Source organism: Pongo abelii, chromosome 9, assembly GCF_028885655.2.
Source record: "Pongo abelii isolate AG06213 chromosome 9, NHGRI_mPonAbe1-v2.0_pri, whole genome shotgun sequence".
Taxonomy (NCBI): domain Eukaryota; kingdom Metazoa; phylum Chordata; class Mammalia; order Primates; family Hominidae; genus Pongo; species Pongo abelii.
In genome coordinates, this window is record NC_071994.2 from 100,225,170 (window position 1) to 100,250,912 (window position 25,743).

General features: G+C 38.5%; 1 long non-coding RNA gene across 1 annotated transcript in view; it reads left to right on the top strand.

Moving 5' to 3' along the window:
• LOC134762124 (uncharacterized) overlaps positions 1–25,743 on the top strand; it is a 357,387-nt gene that overhangs the window by 232,691 nt on the left and 98,953 nt on the right. The window contains exon 2 of the long non-coding RNA XR_010141788.1: positions 235–307. This is a non-coding gene — a long non-coding RNA (uncharacterized LOC134762124). The remainder of the gene's footprint in view (positions 1–234; positions 308–25,743) is intronic.

Genomic DNA, 25,743 nt, shown 5'->3' on the forward strand with positions numbered 1-25,743 from the left:
ATGACATATATGTTCATTGCCCTATTGAGCCAACACTTGTATGGCCAAGAAGAGAGGCTAACTGGCATCCACAGAACCAATGATTCTATCTATCTAGCTTTGGGGAATTCCCTCTGAAGTGGGTGCTCTCTGAGGACATTAATGCTAGACAAGACTATTTGTATGATTTCTGTTCAATTTCATTATTCCAGCCACGTAATTCTTACCCACATGTTCTTGTCTTTTATCCTCTAGATCGGTCTAGCTCCTCACCAACCAGACAAGGTGGTTTTCGCTGCTCAGAAGTCCATGCACATTTGTACATGAGGTATTTCTCTCTATATATGAATTGAATGGGTATATTGCTTCATGCTCTGCTTACCATATTTCTTTACACTAATGTCATTTTTGCCCAGGTACTAATACAATGGAATGGTACAGTAATGAATGCAGTCTTCTTATAGATAGCACCATCACATTTGTGAACTGAGTTCAAATTATTTCTTATTCATTAAGACTGTTGAACAGGTCATTACATGAGACCACAGGTATGAGTTGAGGAAGAGGTTTTGGTGAGACATATAGTAACATGGCTATTTGGGTCACCTTTTAATTCATGCTGTTTGAACCTGCTCTGTTGGTAATTTAAATGTGCCATTCAAATAAAATGGTTTTAGTTGTGCCTGATTTCCTGTTTGGGGGAACTGATTGTAGCCACCTCACGATGGGCAGCTTCAGTCACAGTGTAATTTGTTGTCAGAGTTTCAAACATTGAATAGTGTTCTGTTGCAGAACAGGTGACATTATTCCAGAACCAAGGGGTACTTATAGTTGGTCCTTCTTATAATGTTGCATCTTACTTCACAGGTCATGAAACCTAAATAAGGATTTTCCAAGTTACCAAGTATATCTGCACATTATACATCTGGAGAGCAGACAACTCACTGCAGGCTGGGTCTATGAATCCACTGGAAACACTTTGTTATACATTTTGGCCAAAAAAAATCATTTATCATCTGACCTCTATTAGCCCCATTCTAATCAGAAATGATGGAATATTGCATTCCATAGTATTAATCTTGGTTGAGACCTTATATGTCCTGTCTTTTTTTTTCCTTTATTATTATTATTATTATTATTATTATTATTATTATACTTCAGGTTTTATGGTACATGTGCCCAATGTGCAGGTAAGTTACATATGTATACATGTGCCATGCTGGTGCGCTGCACCCACCAACTCGTCATCTAGCATTAGGTATATCTCCCAATGCTATCCCTCCCCCCTCCCCCCAACCCACAACAGTCCCCGAAGTGTGATGTTCCCCTTCCTGTGTCCATGTATGTCCTGTCTTGAAAAGTCAAAATATTTTCCATTCTCTAGGGCATAGGTGCCATTGAAATTGGCTCAGGTCCCTTTAAGGAAAATTGTAGGCATTTTTTTTAACATGTTACATTAGCAGGACAGTTCCCTTCTCAAGGAATTCTGGGTCAGTGAATAGAGTTAGGTATTGAAACTCAGTGAAGGAGAACAATTTTTATTGTAGCTTTTGATGATAGTTTTCTGCTTGCCAAAAATTGATTTTTTTGCAAGATTAGCAACATCTTACATGTCTGTCTTCCTGAAGAACATTAATAGGTCTTCAACATATGCCTGTGTGTTGAGGCATCTTTATTATCACTACAAACTTGCTGCCTTTTATGTTGATCACATCTACCCTGCATATATGGATTAAGTGTTGACATCTAGCTTCTGGCATTCTGGGATCTCCTCATCTCCGGTTTATATTAAGGAGCCTGGTTGCACAGAAGCATCTCCTACTGTAAACCTTGTCCTGCAAAGGATAGCTACCACCAAACTTCTCAAAGATTCTGTTGTCTTCTTCATCAGTTAATTTCTTATTGACCTAGTGAAAGGTCTTGCTGAGCAACATGTTCAGGTGGTGCATTCTTAGTGCTTACAAAAAAAAAATCCATCTCAATAGTCCCACTTTTCTGAGTTTTCTGATCCCTTCTTCAGTACTATATCAAAAACTTTGAATTTCTTTTGCTGTAAGTAATTTTTATTTTCAGATTTCTAGTAGTGATCCCAGTTGACTTTTAGGTTTGGCTGCAAGTGTTATTGCATATATATTTAATCCTATGTAACACATGAGTGCTCCATATGATTAAAATCTCCCCACACCAGCCCTGTATGTCTCAGCCGTTCCTTCAGCTCAGTCCAGCATATCAACATCCACTTTGGCACATGCTTTCTAATTTCCTGCAAATACATATTAATCAGGTTCTGCATCTTGGGCAAAATATATGGGGGTGTGTGTGTGTGTATATATGTTTATGTACTTATATATACACAAATATATAAAATACACATAATTTTTTCTCTGAGAAGTGGTTGATAAAACCTTAATGATTTTGAAACTCAATAAGCACATTTATGCCTAATACTTTTGGTCTATCCAGAATATCTAAATAATTCTTAAAACTCAAGCATAAGACAAACAGCCGATTAAAAAATTGAGCAAAATACTTGAGCAGACAGCTAACAAAATAAGATAGACAAGTGGCCAGAGAAATATGAAAAGATGTTTAGCATTATTAGACATCAGAGAAATCCAAATTATAAACACAATGAGGTACTACTACAGAGCCATGAGAATAGCTAGAATTATAGGAATTGTCATCGTAAGTGTTGAATGCAATGTGTTTCAAACTTGATCTCTCATATAATTTGTCAGCTTCTTATAAAGACATATCATGTATGCCATTTATTCCATGTATTACTTCTCAGCTCTGAATGCACCCTTCAATGTATGCTCTATGATAAACAACTGGATGCTGTTAAATGGTTTTCCTTTGAAGTGTGTACAGTGTCAAGTTTTCTCAGTAGAGAGTGCTGGTAAAACACTGTAAGAACCTAGGTTTCTTGAAATTTCCCACTTGTACCTGAGTAGAAGGTAAGGGTCTGTCTATAGATCACAGGTTGCTTGGGGGCAAAAATGAGGGTAGAACTGACTGCAAAGTTGTGAAAGAAACTATGGGGTAATAAAAACATTCTATATATTGAATCAGGGTGATTACATGGGTGTACAAAATTGTCAAAGCTCACAAAATTGTTTACCTAAGTTGTGTGCATTTCATTTTGTGTAATGGTACCTTGAAACAATTTATTTAAAAATAAACATAGTGTGGACAAATGAATGGAACTTTAGAGTGTGTTTCAGAAGACCTAGATTTGATTCAGACTTTACTCTCTAACATTGAAAAAATCATCTGACATAGATACTTTCTGCTTTCCCCCAACACAAGCAAAGCACACTCTATCCAGCTCTGAGGAAAAGAGATTGTGAAAAAGCTTCCATGATGTTCTGTTTCTAGAAGAAAAAAGAAAGTGCAAGGTTGAGGGGGAAAATGAATTTGTCAGTTGCACTAGATTTAAACTAAAATTTGGCTGCAAAACTAAGATTTAATCAAAACACAAAACAAGAAAGATGGATAAATTTATGAGTTATAAAAAAAAAGAAACTAGAAGGAAACAAGTCATTTGTGCACTAATTCAACAGGCGTCTGAGTAGATACCTTGTACCAAGACTTGTGCTAACATCAGGAGAAACAAAGTTCTCTTTAGTTAAGAAGAGTCCAATAGACAGGCAAGTAAAGCCACATATTTATAATTGGACAATATATTTTACTGATGGAGGTAATCCCAGTGTGCTTGCCAACGTGTACCACTGTAGGAGTAAGACCTGAATACGATAAGGGGTGTACGAGATCGATCAAGTAGAAGAGGTGGTAGAGAAAGAGATGCCAAAATTATTTCATAATGTTGAGCAAAAAAGAAATTGCAAAATTAGTGGAAAATAATGAATTTTGCTTTGCATAGGTCAAAGGTTGGTGATTATAATGCTGCCCTGTAAGATTTGATAGTGTAAGATATGGACGTATATGAAATCTCCAAGAAGAGGATTAGAGAAAGTACAACAGAAATTCAAGTATTAAAAGTCAGAATTAAGGTGTCATTTTTAATGAAGGGTCAATATGAGGAAGAAGTAACTGCGGTAACTATTACGCTACCAGCATTTCATTGAGGGTGTTCAGATATGACCCTGAATCAGAGCTATTTGCCAAGTCGGTTTTGGCAGCAGCCTTTAAGATACACTGCATTAATATGAAAAGTAATGGCAAGTAATAGTAAAGTTTAGAATGATGCAATAAAAGATGCTTCACATCTCAATAGTTTTATGACTGTAAAAACAAATTTTAAATATCAGATTTCATTGAATTTTTGCAATCTTTTAAGGTGGACAGGAAAGATATATTTATTATTTTCTGTTCAAGGAAATGAAAACTCTATCAAGTTTAATGATTTGCCAGAGATCTTACAGCTAATAAATAAAAGAAATGGGACAAACACCTGAGTCATATTCCTAACCCAGTGCAGCTTCCACTATATACTGCTTAATAGAAGATAATATTTTTCTACTTTGTGCACTTAACTAATGGGAATTATGACAATTACCTCTTTCACTCTGCAAGATGAAGCACATTAAGAGTGGACTAGGGTAATGCGAGTGAAAATAGGGAAGACTGTGCATTTGAACATATGCAGAGTTTTTTGTTAATATTCCAACATGACTCTCTCCTGATGATGAATTTCAGATAATAATGATTATCACTGTTGGAATTAATTTTCTGTATGACTATGTTGTAACCGTTTAATCTAACTGATTTGCTTTTACTGGCAATTATAGACTCTCACTATTAACTTAATGCATGTTTTTCTATTATCCATATATTTATGTGATATTTAGAAGTTTGGCACATAAAAACTATAAAAGAAAGCTACATAAACCATGTTAAATTATGCTTCCAATAATCCTGAGAGCTTCAATAATACTAATGCCAACCTCTATATCTAAACAAAATGCTGCTACTTGCAGTACTCAGGATATATGCTTCTTTGAGTAAAAGTGATGGATTGGTCCCGGTCCCTGTACTTTCTGTCCCTGGATTTAACTTGTGGCATGATGATGAATATTTACAAGAGGGATGCCTAAGTAAGCAGTATTATTTTTGGCCCTGGTGAGTCTAAGATAAATCTGTGATGTGAGCAGCCTCTGTCTATCTTAAGGGAACATCAGAAAATATTATGTGAAAGTGATTTAATCTGTTGGGGGAAAGAAAAGTGCTTTTAGACCCACGTAACAATGTAATTATGTTGTATAGTGTTTGACACATCTTGCCTTACTATAGGGAATAAGATTAATCTATATCATGGCTAAATATAAATAAATTGGCATGCCTTGTGTATGTTTAAGGTCATGAGCAATCTAATTTTCCTGGAGCTAATAGTAATTAATATATTATCCATGAGACTGTCCTTGGAAAGAAGTAGAGAGTAAACATAACCCTTAATTTAGACACCAATTCTACAGTAACTCAGACAGGAGTTCAATGTTAATTTTTTGAACAATTTTTATGATTAAAGTTTTTTCAACAAATTATTCTGAACCTAAAAAGTTTCCTCACATTTTTGCTTCTATTATGGTTCTTACCACAGTCTTCCCTGTATTGTCGTCACTTTGTCATTTTCTTAACTTGCTACTTGAGAATAATCTTTCAAAATTCAAACTGAGCCTTATTCTTTGTTGCATTTCTCATGATACCTGTCAGAGGAAACTGACAACAATGAATATTGAATAAACACTTTTTGAATGAAAAATGTATGAAAGAACATATATCTATTACTGAAAGATGTAGAAACTTGATCTATAAGAAGACATAATGCTTCATCTTATTCTCAGTATATTTGTGATTGGAAGGCTATACAGAGAAAATGTATTCATTTAAATATGAGCAATATTACTTATCAAGCCCCTACTATGTGCCAGACACTGTTCTTGACATTGAATAAATAGCAGGAAATTGAACAGATAAATCTAAAGCCTAATGAAGGTTACATTCTAGTGGATAGCAGTAGACAAGAAGCAAACACACACATAAACTATAAAAAATGTGTGATGGGGATAACAGCTATCAAGGAAAATAAAGTAGAAAAAGTAGATTAGATAGGAAGTGACAGGTTGAGAACATTATGATTTATACTGTGAAGGTAAGGAAGGGCCTCATTGAAAGAGCGGGTATTTGGAAAAAGACTTAATGGAGGTCAAGGAGTAAGTCCCATAGATGCTTGACAGAAGGGCAATCTCAGCAGAGTGTTCTTTTCTAGCACCATTTCTCCAGAAAGAATGGAAAAGCAAGAGGGCTCCTTTTCCTGTAATTAATAAAAGCAAATATGAAAGTAGAAGAAGATGACATCTGAGAAACAATGGGGAGGTAGATACATAGGTGTGTGTACATCATCATGTCGGTATGGGCCTTTATAGAAAGCAAGAGAAAGCCATTTGGAGGCTTGTTTTAGTAATCACTCTGGCAACAATATTGAAATTAAACTACAGATTAAAAAGGGATTGCCATGAAGATCAGTGTAGAAGACTTTTGCAAAAATCCAGGAAATCTGATAATAGGGGAAAAATTGTTTCAATGTTGGTTGAGAACAGTGTGATTTTAGAAATATTTTGAGGGTAGAGCCAACAGGATTTATTGACAGGTTGCATGTGGGATGTGAGAAAAGGAAAAGTTCATAGATGACTACAAATTTTTTGCATCAAGGAACTAAAAGAATAAAGATACCATTAATGGACACGGGGAAGACTGTGTATGGCAGGAGGTTAAACATTTTTAAAAGTGGTGATTTTTATGATGAGCATTACACCCAGGTGGAGATATTAATTTCAAGAGCAGGAGTGGCATTCTGCCAGAAAATAGGGATTTAGAAGTCATTAACATTTAGATACTTCCCACAGCCATGCTCCTGAAAGAGATCATCGAGAGAGTGAATGAAAATGAAGAAGAGGAGGGAAGGGAATGGGAGGATAGAAGAGAGGAGAGAAAAGGGAAGAGAAGGGAAGAAAAATTAAGAATAGATTATTGAAACGTTCCAATATTAAGAAAAGAGGGACCAGAAAAGGAGGCTATATCTGTATTATTTTCTATTGTGCTGTAACAAAATACTACAAACTTAGTGGCTTAATATAGCACAGTCTTTCTTAGAATTCTGAAAGCCAGAAATTGAAAATGGCCTTCACTGGACTAAAACCAACAGGATTGCGCTTCTGGAGCATCTATACGGAATGTATTTCCTTGCCTTTTCCAGCTTCTAGAGGCCACCTGCATTTTTTGGTATGTGGCCCCTTTCTCCTATTTTTTTTTTATCTTTTATTTTAAGTTCAGGGTTACATGTGCAGGTTTGTTACATAGATAAACTTGTGTCATGGAGGATTGTCGTATAGATTATTTCATCACCCAGGTATTAAGCCTAGTACCTGTTAGTTATTTTTCCTGATCCCTCTCTTCTCACCCTTCTACCCTCCACCATCCAATAGGCCCCAGTATATGTTGTTCCCCTCTGTGTATCCATGTGTTCTTATTATTTAGCTCCCACTTATAAGTGAAAACACATATTTAGTTTTCTGTTCCTGCATTAGTTTGCTAAGGATAATAGCCTCCATCTCCATCCATTTCCCTACAAAGGGCATGATCCTGTTCTTTTTTATGGTTGCAAATATTCCATGATGTATATGTACCACATTTTCTTTATCCAGTTTATTATTGATGAGCATTTAGGTTGATTCCATGTCTTTGCTATTGTGAACAGTGCTGCAATGAACATATGTGTGCATGTGTCCTTATAACAGAATGATTTTTACACCTTTGGGTATATACCCAGGAATGGGATTGCTGGGTCAAATAGTATTTCTGTCTTTAGCTCTTTGAGGAATTGCCATACTGTCTTCCACAATGAGTGAACTAATTTACACTCCAAACAACAGTGTATAAGTGATCCTTTCTCTCTACAACCTGGCCAGCGTTGTTTTTTTGTTGTTGTTGTTAACTTTTTAATAGTAGCCATTCTGACTGGTGTGAGAAGGTATCCCATTGTGGTTTTGATTTGCATTTCTCTAATATTCAGTGATATTGAGCTTTTTTCATGTGATTGATGTCTCCATCAATTTTCCCCATTGGAAACTGTTCATGTCCATTGCCCACTTTTTAATTGGGTTTTTTTTTTTTTTTCGTCAGAAACTTAAGTTCCTTATAGATGCTGGATATTAGATGTTTGTCAGATGTATAGTTTGCAAAAATTTTCTCCCATTTAGTAGTTTGTCTGTTTACTCCATTTATAGTTTTTCTTTTCTTGCTGTGTGCAAAAGCTCTTTAGTTTAATTAGATCCCATTTGTCATTTCTTACTTTTGTTGCAATTCCTTTTGGTGTCTTCATCATGAAATCTTTGCCTGAGCCTATGTCCTGAATGGTACTACGTAGATTGTCTTCCAGGATTTTTATAGTTTTGGTTTTACATTTGAGTCTTTAATTCATCTTGATTTGATCTTTGTTTCTGGTGTAAAGAAGGGGTAAAATTTCAGTTTTGTACATATGGCGAGTCAGTTATTGCAATATCATTGATTGAAAAGGGAATTGTTTCCCCGTTGCTTGTTTTGGTCAGGTTTGTCAAAGATCAGTGTGTAGTCTTATTTCTGGGTTCCTCGTTCTGTTTCATTGGTCTAATGTGTCTGCGTTTGTACAAGTACCATATTGTTTTGGTTACTGTAGCCCTGTAATATAGTTTGAAGGTGGGTAGCATGATGCCTCCAGCTTTGTTATTTTTCCTTAGTATTGCCTTGGGTATTTGGGCTCTTTTTTGGTTACATATGAATTTTAAAATAGTATCTTCTAGTTCTGTGAAGAATTTCAATGGAAGTTTAAGAGTAATAGCATTAATCTGTAAACTGTTCTGGGCAGTTGGCCATTTTAACAATATTGATTATATGAGCATGGAATGTTTTTCTATTTGTTTGTGTCATCTTTGATTTCTTTGACCAGTAGCTTGTAGCTCTCCTTGTAGAAATCTTTCACCTTCCTAGTTAGCTCTAATCCTAGGTTTTTATTTATGTGGCAATTGTGAATGGGAGTTCATTTCTGATGTGGCTCTTGGCTGGACTTTTACTGGTGTATAGCAATGTAAGTGATTTTGGCAAATTGATTTTGTATCCTGAGACTTTTCTGAAGGTGCTAATCAGCTTAAAAAGCTTTTGGGCTGAGACTATGGGGTTTTGTAGATATAGGATCATGTTGTCTGCAAAAAGTGGTAGTTTTACCTCTATTCATACTATTTGGATGTGCTTTATTTCTTTCTCATGACTGATTGTCCTGGCCAGGACTTCCAATACTATGTTGACTAGGAGTAGGGAGAGAGGACATCCTTGTGTTGTGCCAGTTTTCAATGGAAATGCTTCCAGCTTTTGCCCATTCAGTATGATGTTGGCTGTGGATTTGTCATATATGGCTCTTATCATTTAGAGGTGTGTTTCTTCAATACCTAGCTTATTGAGAGTTTTTAACATGAATGTTGAATTTTATCAAAAGATGTTTCTGCATCTATTGAGATAATCATGTGGTATTTGTCTTTATTTCTGTTTATATAATGAGTCACATTTATTGATTTGCATGTGTTGAACCAAACTTGCATGACAGGGAATAAGCCTATTTAATTGTAGTGGGTACGTTTTTTGTTGCGCTGTTGGATTCAGTTTGCCAGTATTGTGTTGAGGATTTTTGCATGGATTTTCATGAAGGATATTGGCCTGAAGTTTTCTTCTTTGTTGTCTCTCTGTCAGTTTTCGGTATCAGGATTATGCTTGCCTCATAGAATGAGTTAGTAAGAAGTCTCTCCTTTTCAATTTTTTTGGAATAGTTTCAGTAGAAATGCTACCAGCTCTTCTTCATACATTGGGTAGAATTCAGCTGTGATTCCATGTGGTACTGGTCTTTTTTTAATTGGTAGGCTACTTAATACTGCCTTAATTTCAGAGCTCATTATTGGTCTGTTTAGGGATTCAATTTCTTCCTGGTTCAGTCTTGGGAAGGTGTATGTGCCAAGGAATGTATCCATTTCTTCTAGATTTTCCAATGTATTTGCATAGAAGTGTTTATAGTATTCTCTGATGGTTTGTATTTCTGTGGGGTCAGTGGTAATATCACCCTTGTCATTTCTGACAGCGTTTATTTGAATCTTCTTTCTTTTCTTATTAGTATAGCTAGTGGTTTATTTATTTTATTAATTTTTTCAAAAACCAGATCCTGGATTTGTTGATCTGTTGAATGGTTTTTCATGTCTGTATCTCCTTCAGTTTGGCTCTAATTTTTGGTTAATTCTTATTATGATGGTTAATACTGAGTGTCAACTTGGATTGAAAGATACAAAGTATTGATCCTGGATGTGTCTATGAGGATGCTGCCAAAAGAGATTAACGTTTGAGTCAGTGGGCTGGGGAAGGCAGATCCACTCTTAATATGGTGGACACAATCTAATCAGCTACCAGCAAATATAAAGCAGGCAGAAAAACGTGAGAAAGAGAGACTGGCCTAGCCTCCCAGACTACATCTTTCCCCAATGCTGGATGCTTCCTGCCCTCCAACACCAGACTCCAAGTTCTTCAGTTTTGGTACTCAGAATGGCTCTCCTTGATGCTTGATCCTCAGCTTGCAGACAGCCTATTGTGGGACCTTGTGATCATGTAAGTTAAAATTTATATATATATATATATATATATGAAATTATATATATATAATTTATATATATAATTTATATATATATAAAATATATATATAAATATATATATAATTTATATATATATAAATTATATATATAATTTATCCTTAATATTCTTAATATTCTGTCCCTCTAGAACCACTCCTGGTACCAAAATCTGTATTAGACAGGGTTCTCTAAAGGAACAGAATAGGAGAGAGAGAGAGATATATATATAATTTATATATATATAATTTATATATATATAATTTATATATGTATAATTTATAGATATAATTTATGTATATATATTTTATATATTTTATATATAAAATATATATATAATTTATATATTTTATATATTATATATATATAATTTATATATTTTATATATAAAATATATATATAATTTATATATTTTATATATAAAATATATATTATATATAATATATAAAATATAAATATATATAATACATATTATATATTATATAATATATAATACGTATTATATATTATATATAATACGTATTATATAATATATAATACGTATTATATATATTTATATTTATATTATATATATAAATTATATATTTATATTATGTATATAATATATATATTATATATATATATCTCCTATTCTGTTCCTTTAGAGAACCCTGACTAATACAGATTTTGGTACCAGGAGTGGTTCTAGAGGTACAGAATATTAAGGATGGAGTTCTTTCATTGGTTTTGGGGTTTCTGGAGTTGACCGCTTAATATGATTAGACCCAAAAATGCTAAGGACTGTACTTCTGATAATATGGAGTACACAGATAGTACTTGGCATGAGCTGTTTAGAGAGTTCTGCAAAATAAATGCATTTGACACTCTTGATTCACCCCTTGTAGGAGGCAAGGAGCTGAGTGACTATACATAATACCTTTGATCATATGTGGAGAACCAAGGAACATAATGAACCTGGTTGGTTGCTTCTAAGTTCAGTGGACGAAGTGATGAGAGAAAACGATGAAGTCAGCAATTCTGTCTCTAGCTTCAGAAGCAGATACTGAGCCTCAAATCTGCAAAGATTGTCCTGAGACTCTTATCTCCTATAGAGAAAGAGCAGTATGATACATTCGAAAAGAACTGAGTTCTCTAATTTATATGAACACCAATCTGGAGAACAGGCATAGGAATGGATATTAAGGGTATGGGATAATGGTGGAAGGAACATAGAGTTAGATCAGGCTGAATTTATTGATTTGGGCCCACTAAGTAGGGACTCTGCATTTAATGTTGCAGATCAAGGAGTAAAAAAAGGTTCTTGTAGTTTATTTGCTTGGTTAGCTGAAATATGGATTAAAAGATGGCCCACTGTGAGTGAGCTGGAAATGCCTGGTCTCTCTTGGTTTAATGTAGAGGAAGGGATCCAAGGGCTTAGGGAGATTGGGATGGTGGACTGGATTTGTCACTTTAGATCAGCTGGGAGGGTACAGAAGATATACCCTTGACCAATGCCTTGTGAAACAGATTTGTGAGGGCAGCACCTGCATCTTTGAAGAGCCCTGTAATTGCTCTTCTCTGTATGTCAGACCTAATGGTGGGAACAGCAGTTACTCAACTAGGAAATTTAAATACAACGGGAATAATTGGATTCTGAGGTGGCAGGGGCCAAGTGGCAGCACTCAACCACCAAAGGCAAGGTGGGTGTAGTTACATGATGGACAGCAGAGGCAAAGTGGAAATCAGAATAGTCTGACTCATGTAGAGCTCTGGCATTGGCTAATCACGGTGTTTCTAGAAATAAAATTGAAAGGAAGCCTACTTCATTCCTACTTAATTTATACAAGCAGAAAACTTCTAGGCCGAATGGACAAAAGACAAATTTGAATTATAAAAACAGAGAATCACGGCTCCTCAACAGATTTCCAGACTTGAGCCAGTTTACAGACCCAGAACCACTTGAATGAAGGGGAGTCTGGGTCCCCTTGACAAAGGACGCCACTACATTACTGACAATTTATGCAGTGAATCTTTCTCTCATCCTTCCTCAAGGAGACCATCAGCCTTTTACCAGGGTAACTGCAATGGGGAAAGGGAAATGATCAGACATTTCAGGGACTAATGGACACTGGCTCTGAGCTGACGTTGATTCCAGCAGGCCCAAAACCTCATTGTGGTCCTCCAGTTAAAGTAGGGACTTATGGAGGTCTGGTAATTAATGGAGTTTTAGCTGATGTCCCACTTACAGTGGGTCCACTGGGTCTCTGGACTCCTCCTGTGGTCATTTCCCCAGTGCCAGAATGCAGGGGGGATGATTTCCTCTACATCTCCGTTCAACTCTCCGATTTGGCCTGTGCAGGAGACAGACAGATTATGGAGTATGACAGTGGATTATAATAGGCTTAACCAAATGGTGACTCTTATTGCAGCTGCTGTACCAGGTGTGGTTTCATTGCTTGAGCAAATTAACACATCTCCTGATACCTGGTATGCAGTCATTGACTTGGCAAATGCTTTTTTTTCCATTCCTATCGATAAGGTCCACCAGAAGAAATTGGCCTTCAGCTGGCAAGACCCAGCAATATACCTTTACTGTCCTACCTCAGGGGTATATCAACTCTCCAGCTTTGTGTCATAATCTTATTCAAAGATACCTTAATTGCTTTTCACTTCTGTAAGATATCACACTCATCCATTACATTGATTGCATTATCCTGATTGGATCCAGTGAGCAAGAAGTAGCAAACACACTGGACTTATTGGGGAGACATTTCTGTGTCAGAGGATGAGAAATAAATCTGACTAAAATTTAGGGACCTCATTAAAATTTCTAAGGGTCCAGTGCTGTGGGGCCTGTCGAGATATTCCTTCTAAGGTAAAGGATAAGTTGCTGCATTTCGCCCCTCCTACAACCAACAAAGAGGCACAACACATATTGGGCCTATTTGAATTTTGGAGGCAACACATTTCTCATTTGGGTGTGTTACTCTGGCTTATTTACTGAGTGACCTGAAAGGCTTCCAGTTTTTAGTAGGGTCCAGAACAGAAGGCTCTATATCAGGTCCAGGCCACTGTGCAAGCTGATCGGCCACTTGGACCATATAACCCAGAATATCCAATGGTGCTTGAGGTGTCAGTGGCAGATATGGAAGCTGTTTGGAGTCTTTTGCAGGCCCCCATAGGTAAATCACAGTGGAGGCCTCTCTGGGATTTTGGAGTAAGGCTCTGCCATCTTCTGCAGATAACTACTCTCCTTTTGAGAGACAGCTCTTGGCCTGTTACTGGGCTTTGGTGGAAACTGAACATGTGAATCTGGGTCATCAAGTCACCATGTTACTTGAACTGCCTATGATGAACTGGGTGCTTTCTGACCCATCTAACCTAAAGTGGGTTATGCACAGCAGCATTCCATCATCAAATGGAAGTAGTATATGTGATCAGGCTTGAGCAGGTCCTAAAAGCACAAATAAGTGACATGAGGAAGTGGCTCAAGTGCCCATAGTCTCCACTGCTGCCACCCTGCCTTCTCTCCCCCAGCCTGCACTGATGGCCTCATGAGGAGTTTCCTATGATTAGTTGATAGAGGAAGAGAAGACTAGGGCCTGGTTCACAGATGGTTTGGCATGATATGCAGGCACCACCCAAAAGTGGACAGCTGCAGCACTACAGTCCCTTTCTAGGACATCCCTAAAAGACAGTGGTGAAGGAAAATCTTTCCAGTGGGCAGAACTTCGAGCAGTGCACCTGGTTGTGCACTTTGCATGGAAGGAGACGTGGTCAGATGCGTGATTATATACTGATTCATGGGCTGTAGCCAATGGTTTAGCTGGATGGTCAGGGACTTGGAAGAAACATAATTGGAAAATTGGTGATAAATTTAGGGAAGAGGTATGTGGATGAGCCTCTCTGAGTGGTCAAAAACCGTGAAGATATTTGTATGCCATGTGAGTGCTCACTAATGGGTGACCTCAGCAGATGAGGATATTAATGATCAAGTGGATAGGATGGCCGGTTTTGTGAACACCACTCAGCCTCTTTTCCCAGCCACCCTGTCATCATCCAATATGCCCTTGAACAAAATGGCCATGTTGGCCAGGATGGAAGTTACACATGGGCTCAGCAACATGGACTTCCACTCACCAAGGCTCATCTGGCTACAGCCACTGCTGAGTGCCCAATTTGCCAGCAGCAGAGACCAACACTAAGCCCTCAATATGGCACCATTCCTCAGGGTGATCAGCCAGTTGCCTGGTGGCAGGTTGATTATATTGGACCTCTTCCATCATGGAAAGGGCAGAGATTTGTCTTCACTGAAATAAACATTTACTCTGGATATGGGTTTGCCTATCCTGCATGCAATGCTTTTGCCAAGACTACCATCCATGGACTCATGGAATGCCTTATCCACCATCATGGTATTTCACACAGCATTGCCTCTGACCAAGGCACTCACTTTACAGCTAAAGAAGTGTGGCAGTAGGCTTGTGCTCATGGAATTCACTAGTCTTACCATGTTCCCCATCATCCTGAAGTAGCTGTATGATAGAACGGTGGAATGGCCTTTTGAGGCCACAATTACAATGCCAACTAGGTGACAATACTTTGCAGGGCTGGGCAAAGTTCTCCAGAAGGCTGTGTATGCTCTGAATCAGCATCCAATATATGTTACTGTTTCTTCTATAGCCAGGATTCATGGGTCCAGGAATCAAGGGGTGGAAGTGGAAGTAGTACCACTCACCATCACCCCTAGTGATGTACAAGCAAAATTTGTGCTTCCTATTCCCATGACATTATGTTCTGCTGGCCTACAGTTCCTAGTTCCAGAGGGAGGAACGCTGCCACCAGGAGACACAACAATGATTTTATTAAACTGGAAGTTACAATTGCCACCTGGGCACTTTGGGTTCCTCCTACGTTTAAGCCAACAGGCCAAGAAGGGAGTGTTGGCTGGGATGATTGACCTGGACTATCAAGATGAATTCAGTCCACAACTCCACAACGGAGGTAAGGAAGAATATGTATGGAATATAGGAGATCCATTAGGGCTTCTCTTAGTATTACCATGCTCTGTGATTAAGCTCAATGGGAAACTACAACGGTCCAATCCAGGCGGGAGTACAAATGGCCAAGACCCCTCAGAAATGAAGATTTGGGTCACTCCTCCAGGAAAATGCCATGACCTACTGAGGTGCTTGCTGCAGGCAAAGGAAATACAGAATGGGTAGTAAAAGAAGGTAGTCATCAATACCAGCACAACCACATGACCAGCTGCAGAAATGGGGACTGTAATTGTCATGAGTATTTCCTCCTCCTTTTGCTAAAAACATGTTTGTGCCTGTATACACTTGTACACACACAAAAAAACCCTTTATTTCCTCTTCCTTCACTATGTGACATAAGATTTATTGACTTCATATCAGCATTTAAGTATTGTTAACTTTATGTGATAGTATTTGGGTTTAGGATTGGTGCATTTCCAGTTGTAGGAGGGATAGATGTATTATCTTAGGAGTAATTATGACCTTATTATTGTCTTTATTTGAAGATTATGTATGATCTCAGGAGATGTGTATGGGTTCAAGCTGATGAGGGGTGGACTTGTGATGGTTAATACTGAGTGTCAACTTGATAGGATTGAAAGATACAAAGTATTGATCCTAGATATGTCTATAAGGGTGTTGCCAAAAGAGATTAACATTTGAGTTGGTGGGCTGGGGAAGGCAGATCCACCGTTAATATGGTGGACACAATCTAATCAGTTGCCAGCGAATATAAAGCAGGCGGAAAAACGTGAGAAAGAGACACTGGCCTAGCCTCCCAGCCTACATCTTTCTTCCATGCTGGAAGCTTCCTGCCCTCCAACACTGGACTCCAAGTTCTTCAGTTTTGGTACTCGGAATGGCTCTCTTTGATCCTCAGCTTGCAGACAGCCTATTGTGGGACCTTGTGATTGTGTAACTTAATACTAAATAATCTCACATATATGTATATATGTATATATATGAGATACATATATGTATATATGTGTGTATATATATGTGTATATATATCTCCTATTAGCTCCTTTTCTCTAGAGAACCCTGACTAATAAATACACTTCTAGATTTGGGATTTTTATGCTCTTGGTTTTCTAGTTGTTTCAGTTGTAATGGTAGGTTGTTAATTTGATCTTTCTAACTTTTTGATATGAGCATTTAGTGCTATAAATTTCCCTTTTAACACTGCCTTAGCTGTGTCCCAGAGATTCTGGTATGTTGTATCTTTGTTCTCATTAGTTTCAAAAAACTTATCGATTTCTTCCTCAATTTCATTATTCACCCAAAAGTCATTCGGGAGCAGGTTATTCAATTTCCATGTAATTGTATGGTCTTGAGTGAATTTCTTGGTCTTGATTACCAATTTTATTGCACTGTGGTGCAAGAGGTTTTTTTTTTTATGATTTCAGTTCTTTTGCATTTGTGAAGGACTGTTTTATTTCTGATTATGTGATCAATTTTAGATGTGATCTAAAATTAAGAATGAGAAGGATGTATATTCTCTTTTTGTGTGTGTGTGTATGTATGGAAAGTTCTGTATCAGGTTCATTTGATCCAGTGCTGAGTTCAGGTCCTGACTATCTTTGTTACTTTTCTGTCCCACTGATCTGTCTAATATTGTCAGTGGAGTGATGAAGTCTCCCATTGTGATTGTGTGGGAGCCTAGGTCTCTTTGAGAGTCTAAAAATTTGCTTTATGAATCTGGGTGCTCATGTGTTGTGTACGTATATATTTAGGATAGTTAGATCTTCTTGTTGATTTGAACCCTTTACCATTATGTAATACCCTTCTTTGTATTTTTTAATATTTCTTGCTTTAAATCTGTTTCGTCAGACACTAGAATTACAACCCCTGCTTTTTTCTGTTTTCCGTTTGTTTGGTAGATTTTTCTCCATTCCTTTATTTTGAGCCTCTGTTTGTCATTGCATGTGAAATGGGTCTCTTGAAGACAACACACCAATGGGTCTTGATTCTTTATCCATCTTGCTGCTCTGTGTCTTTTAATTGGGACATGTAGCCCATTTACATTCAAGGTTAGTATTGATAAATAGGGATTTGTTCCTGTCATCATGATGTTAGCTGGTTATTTTGCAGACTTGGTTATGTGGTTACTTTATAGTGTCACTGGTCTGTGTACTTCAGTGTGCTTTTGTAGTGGCTGGTAATGGTCTTTCCTTTCCACATTTAGTGTTTCTTTCAGGAACTCTTGTAAGGTAGATCTGGTGGTAACAAATTCTCTCAGAATTTGCCTGTATGATCTTATTTCTCCTTCACTTATGAAGCTTAGTTTGGCTGGATATAAATTCTGGGTTGGAATTTATTTTCTTCAAGGATGTTGAATATTGACCCCCAATCTCCTCTGATTTTTAGGGTTTCAGCTGAGAGGTCCACTGTTAGTCTGATGGGCTTTCCTTTTAGGTGACCTGGCCTTTCTCTGTAGCTGCCCTTAACATTTCTTTTTTTTCATTTTGACCTTAGAGAATTTGATGATTATGTTTTTGGGGGATGATCTTCTTGTGGAGTATCTTGCCGGGGTTTTCATTTCTTGAATTTGAATGTTGGCCTCCCTAGCTAGGTTGGGGATGTTCTCATGGATGATATCCTGAACTATGTTTTCCAAGTTGGTTCCATTCTCCCCATCTCTTTCAGATACACCAATCAGTCATAGATTTGGTTTCTTTATATAACCCCATATGTCTGAGAGGGCTTGTTCATTACTTTTCATTCTTTTTTCTCTATTCTTGTCTACCTGTCTTATTTCAGAAGGCCAGTCTTCAAGTTCCAAGATTTTTTCCTTTGCTTGGTCTGTTCTGCTACTCATACTTTTGATTGCACTATGAAATTCTTGCAGTGTGTTGTTATTCAGCTGTGTCAGGGTGGTTACATTCTTCTCTGTACTGGTTATTTTGTCTGTCATCTCCCGCAATGTTTTATAATGATTTTTAGCTTCCTTGCATTGAGTTATAATGTACTCCTATAGCTCAATGAACTTTGCTCTTATTCATATTCTGAATTCTACTTCTTTTATTTCAGCCATCTCTGCCTTGGCCTGGAGATGTGATGCAGTAATTTGGAGGAAAGAAGGCATTCTGGGTTTCTGAGTTTTCAACATTCTTGCACTGATTCTTTCTCATCTCTGTGAACCCATCTATCTTCAATCTTTGAGGCTGTTGACATTTGGATGGGTTCTTTTTTCTTTTATCCTATTTGATGACCTTGAGGGTTTGATTATGGTATAACATAGATTCAGCTGACTGGCTTTGTTTCTGGGAGATTTTAGAGGACCAACAATCAGCTCCCAACTTGTGGACTTGTGCTCTAACTCTGAAGGATTTGTATTGGACCCCAAATTTGTTCTCTGGCTCCTCAAGGCTTGGAGTACACTGTGCTGGTGGGGAATAATGTACAGCAGCTGCAGCAGAGTGCTAGTGGATGCAAGGGTGCCTGATTGCCTGGGGGCATTTATTACAGTGGCAGAGGCAAAGTAGCCAATGGGGTACAGGGACAGGGGAAAAAATGCGGGCCCCTGCTGGAGACTGTGTATACTGTTGCACTGGAGTAGGTGTTGACTTGGAGCAGAATGCTGGCTGGTGCTGGTCTCAGTGCCTTCTCTGTGTCTCACAAGCAGGAGTGATTGCTCAGGTTGCGTGAGGATCCCCTGTTCTCTGTGCATAGTTAGTGCAAGCTAGGGTACTGATAGATATGGGGCTTTCTAGCTCTGTGCTCGCCAGCCCCATCTGATGTGAGAGACTGCCCTGCAAAGTTCGGTCTGACAGTTCCCCTAGGGCTAGTCTCTTATAGGAGCAAGTGAAACCTGAAGGAATGGCCATTCCTGGCCATGTTCTGATACAGACCCTCCCATACCAAACCTTCTGGGCTCCACCCATTCAAAATCGGTGGTGGTTTGCTGCCCCACTACTTTGCTTGTCTCCTGGGGACTCCACCCCAGAGAGATGTGGGTCATCAATCATTCAGTGTAATCAGCCCAGGATGAAGGACATGTGCTGTGCCCAAGTCAGGGTCTTCCTGTCTGGTGAACAGCAGTTGGAGTTGTGTGGGACCTCTGAGAGGTGGACTGGCCACAGCTTCTTGGGTCAACTGCAGCTTGTTGGAGGTGTGGATGAGGCACTTGGGATCTTTGCTCCTTTGTTACCAGTGACAGTTACAGTGTAGAGGCAGTAGCAGAAAGGTTTTCAGTTGCCCCTGGAGGCTCTGTCCAGGGAGTTGCCAAGTTGCTACTGGCATCATAGCCCTGGCAGTGGGTGGCTAGAGGCCCAGGCCTAGAGGACCTGCCTGTGAGGCCTAGGCCTGTGAGGAGATATTGGAACAGGCACCCAAATAACATTCTGGCTGCTTTTCCATCGGGCTGCTGTGGTATGCTTGGGGTATGCTCCAGTTCTAGTTGCCTTGGATTCTAGTACCTGGAGGTATCACCAGTGAAGCCTGCAAAATAGCAAAGATGGCAGCCTGCCCCTTCCTCTGGGAGCTCCATCCCAGGGAGGTTTGAAAGTTCTGTTGGCGGGAGAACAGTGGCAGGGATGGCTGGAGACCCTGGTTGGAATATCCTACCCATGGAGGAGGAATGAGATCAGAGACCCACTTAAAGAAGCAGTCTGGCCATGTTTTCATAGAGTAGCTGCGCTGTGCTAGGTGATCCCTTTCACCCTTGGTTGGCTTGGACTCTCCAAAACCCGAAGGCTGGAACAGCTAAGTCGCTGAAACAACAAATATGGTGGCCCACCCCTCCCCCTGGGAGCTCTGTCTCAGGGAGGTATAATGATGCTACTGGTGGCTGGCTAGAATTCAGAGCCAGTGGGTCTTATCCTGTGAGGTACTGTGGAAGTGGAGGCTGCAGGCTATTGCTGCTCAACCCCCTGGATTCAGCCTCTTTACTAGGGGGTGTGTACAGGGGGTCTAACTTCCTCCCGCTTTGCTATAGTTGCAGTTGTTTTTTCCGGGAAGCCTAGAAAGCCTGAGTGGCTGCTCTGCTGAGACTTCACTGTGTGTAAGACTGAAGGCCCTTGGGTGGAATGGGTTTATGAGGCGATCTCCTGACCTGAGGGTTACAAAGATTCATGGGAGAAGCATGGGTTCCTAGGGTTACACATTCACTCATTGCTTTCCTAGGTGGGGGGGGGGTTCCCCTGGCTCTGTGTTTCTCCTGGGTGGGCCATTGTCCTGCCCTGGTTTTCTTCATTTCCCATGGGTTGAGTTGTTTCCTTGGTTACTCCCAGTGCATGTACCTGGATGTTGTAGTTGAAAGTGTTGTACTTACCTGCTCCTTCCGTTCCTCTCCATGAAAGCCACACACATACTAGCTGCTTCTAGTTGGCCATCTTGGTCACTCCCCAACCCCTTCTTCCTTATTGAAAGCCAGAAATCCCATCCCTCTGACCACTGTTTTTGCCATGACATCTTCTTCTCTGATTCTGACTCTCATCTTCCTCTGATAAAGAAACTTGTGATTTCACTGGGCCTACATGACTAATATAGGATAATATCCCCATCCCAAGATCCTTAACTTAATCACATCTGCAAAGTCCTTTTGCCCTGCAAGGCAAATATTTTCACAAGTTCTAGGAATTAGACCATGTGCAACTTTAGGGGATAATTATTCTGCTTATCATGATGATAAATCAACTGGAGGGTTTAGAATTAATACCAAGACACTGTGTGGTCCTGAAAGCCAAATTAAGAACATGCTTTAAAAAGGAGAAATGTAGAGCCTTTCCAAATGCCTACTGATAGGTTAAGCAAGATGCAAGCTGAAAAATGAGATAACTATTAGAATTCATTGAACAATTGGAATAGAAGTTTGAGGACAAAAGTTTAGAAGCTGGATTTAAGTATAGAGGAAGATATTTAAAGTAGAACATAAAAATGAGTAACAGATAAAAGAATGGCAGTCATATTTAACTATTAATAGGAGAAATAACAAGTATAAACTACATGTATATACATCAGTATAACAATATATGGTGATATTAAGGATTTAGATAAGCTTGCATGAAGCAGAAGAGGGAGTGTAATAAACTGCTGCAGTCAAAGTTATTGAGTGGACAAATGGCAATAAGATTTAGCACCGAGTAGAAAGACCTTGCATATGAACAAAGCATGCCAGTAATAATGAGAGGAGAAAAAAGGTAGGTAGATATGTAAATGTGGGGTAGACATTTTTAATGTTTGCATTATTCTCAATGAGATGAGAAGTAATGTTAGAATGAAAATGAACCAGAAGGCATTAGGATTTACAGGAAAAATGAGAAGGTATGAAATAATTAGCCAGGAGACTGAGCAACTGGCCTGGTAAAAAGATTGCATGATTCTGTGCAGCTCTACAGGCACAGTTGATGTTTGATGTCATAAATTTTTCATGATACAATGCATGGAATGTGTGTACGTTTCCAGCCCTATTCAGTTACACAAGTACAAATCAGAATAGCCAAGAGGTTAAATTTTAAAAGTTCCAAGTTAAAGACATTAAATGAAAATGGGAAAAAGAAACTTAAGATGAAAGAGATTTCTTTGATTAGATGATGAGACTTATCTAGGTTAAGGAGAAAAGAGAAGACATTATGGGATTGAGAGTTAATGAAAATTTGATCATATACATGGATTGCTGACACTGCTGGTGTTCTAGAGGGCATGACATGGATATATAAGACGCATTAGAGAGTGGGATTCTTGAAACTGAGATTATGATGAGGTTGCAGTTGTTGGTAATAAGTGGATCTAGGGTATGTGTTGGGAATGATTGTCTCAGTAAAGTCCACATAAATGGGGGTGAAGATATCAAGAATTTGAGAAGTCAACCATAGTTCTATGATCTACACAAATAGCGAAGTAACCCAAAAATATGACAGGAGTGTTGGAGATAGTAATAAAAAAAATCAGGAACTAATTTTTAAAAGATAAAGGGGTGATGTAGGTTTTATAGATGATTTCAACAAGTAAGAGTCATAGAAAATCTCTACAATGGTACAGCTTTTCAAGAGTAAGAAAATGAAAGTGATTGGAAGAGTCAACAGTCAGAAGGGCACCCATTCTGTTTTCAGGGTATATGATAGAGAAAACATTCACTATTTGAGTAGGCTGCAGAAGTAGTATCTTCAAAGAAAGATTAAATTTCTGTTAGAGCAAGAAGAAGGGAAAATTTTGAGGAGGTGTTGGGACTCTCGGTGGTTATGCTGATTTGTGCCTGTGAGTTCTACAGGTACAGAAGAAAGTTTTAGGAGAAGGGGATAATTGGGAGATGGGGTAAAAATTGGGATGTATAGGCCGGGCGCGGTGGCTCACACCCGTAATCCCAGCACTTTGGGAGGCCAAGGTGGGCGGATCACAAGGTCATGAGATCGAGACCATCCTGGCTAACACTATGAAACCCTGTCTCTACTAAAAAATACAAAAAATTAGCTGGGCGTGGTGGTGGGTGCCTGTAGGAGGCACCTACTCAGGAGGCTGAGGCAGGAGAATGGCGTGAACCTGGGAGGCAGAGCTTGCAGTGAGCTGAGATCGCGCCACTGCACTGCAGCCTGGGTGACAGAACGAGACTCTGTCTCAAAAAAAAAAAAAAAAAAAAAAACTTGGGATGTATATTTTCTTGATATAGGAAATATTGATTCTTGTAGTGTGAGGTGAAAAGACGCATGAAGAGTAGAAGTGCCCCCTGTGTGTGTGGAGAAGAAATATGGCTAGATTTCCTGTCAGGAGAATGTAGAATTCTGAGACGACTTCTTCATCACTACTGCCAGTGTGAAAGCTGGGGAAAGAGCGCTCATATCCCTGGCTTACAGGTGTTTGCCCCAGCCTGCTCCCCTTCTTTTTGTGGCTAAGTCTTAAATTTTGTCAGTGTAGGGCTAGAGAAGAAGCAGTATGAGTAGCTCATGGGCTTTCTCTTAGCTCTTTTGTTGTGGACTTGTTCTTTTCTGATTTTGTTAAGAACTTTTAAACTGGATTATTGTTTGTTGCTACTCCTGTTGTTGCTACTATTCCCTAATGTAAAAAATTTTAAAAAGATGCTGCTTCAACTTTGTTTCCAGTTGTTTCCTTAGCAAGAATCAGCCTGCAATAGTGAAAATTCAGCCTGGTGTGGGGCACAAGCTTGTCATCCCAGGACTCAGCTATTTAAGAGACTGAGGTGAGAGGATCCCCTGAGTCCTGGAGTTTGTGACCAGCCTGGGCAAAATATCAAGACTCCATCTATATGAAAAATAAAACCAAAAATAAAATAAACTGAGATCAAGAAAAGTGCAAGGTTTGACTGTGGTCACACCATTATGGGCTGTACATGAGCAGTTAATAAAAGTCCCTTTTTGCTTCTTGATATTTATTTCAACTCTCTACATTTCAGCTTCTTGATTTGTAAATGGAGATAATAGTGTCAAATTAATACAGCTATTGTGGGAATTAAGTGAGAGATGCTTAGCACAGTATTCTGGTTAGACAAAGCACTCAAATATAGACATGATTACTATTAACATGAACATCAAATAGCACCCTAGTGAAAGAGTAATTGCTTAATCTCAGCTAGCAAGTAATAGGTCATGAGTGTTTGAAAAGTGTGTCTCCAGAAAGCATACACATCTTGGCTATAATATTTTGTTGTCCTTAATCATTGTGTCTATTATTCCCAAAATAATATATAACTCTGGCTTCCATAGGAAACTATCTATAGATGGGTTTCCTAATTGGTTATGTACAATTTAAAATAATTTAAGAATTGCACCTGAATTCACAGTGTGTTTTAGTAATGACTTTTACGAAAAGATTTAAGATCATAACACTGATCCAGCTTTCCATTGCATTTTACCCATTATCTCTGTAAAAATTGCCTTCCTGAAGATTTAATTGGCACCCTAAGACATGGCAGATGATAATCAGATTTACTCCATTCAGGCTAACTTAATTTCGTATCTGTATAAACCTCAGAGTGATATAAAGGGGAAAAAGTTCTACTTAAAATGAAAACATTAATATTGTAAATATTCACTGTAATAGACATGTTGAATATTTTCATGGCATCCATTCTCCTTCTCATTCTAATAACATTCTATTGCTTTAGGAAGCCATTACTTCTTAGAAGTGTTACAGATATGAGTTGTGTATTATATACCCCATGTCCAGCTTCAGACTGAGCCCTGATAGATATAAGCAAATAAATATCCACTTTTGCAGAAACTGGGGCTGATGATACAGTACTGAGCCAATAAAACCATGGAATTCCATATAGGTATTTGTTTCGTGTTTGTACAAATAGTGCAACCTTAAGGACTTTTGATTGGTGACGCTGACAGAAGTGTTTAGGAGTATAAACAAAGAAACATTAATGTAGCTGCCACTGACCACTAAGTTGCAATAATGACCAAAAACAGGCTTCAGAGGCAAATTTCAGATGGAATGGAACTGCGACCCCAATATTGCTTAACCTGGCACCCTTAATACCCCTCCACTTCTATATTTTCAGTTACAAAAATCTTTGATTATTTGCCATTTTGAGTTCAGTTTTCTGTTACAATTGAAAGCATCCTGAATAATACACTTCTTTTAACTTGTCTACTCTTTGAAATGTAGGCTATTACTTTAGCTTCATGATGAGATGTTTAATAAAATTATAGTGGCCTTGGATATAATAGAATCCAGAGGTTTATCCTATATTTTAATGTCACATATATCATTGCTAGCAACTGAAGCATACCATTTTAGTGTCTAGCCAGAAGAACAAAACACACAAGGTAACTAAACAGAAGAAATTTAATACAGAAAATAAATTATGAAACTGTTAGGGTTGTAAGAGCGATCAGGAGGTATGCAGTAACTCAGATTACCAAAGCAAGAAACTATTCTCAATCCTAGGGCTGGAGTGGCCAAGAGGAGGAGGCTGTGCTACCATTGTCTAGGAGCCAGGGCTATGTAGAAGAAACTGCAGCCATAGTAAATCCTATTTGCAGGAGCTCAACAATTAAAGTAGCCTCTGCTAGATATTTGCTAAAAGTAGAGATTGAGAGAGGGCAAGAAATATTTGCACTTCTCTCTTCTTCTCACACTTTAATCTCCTGCCAGTAGCTTCGGTTGGTGAAAACGCTGGCATAGTT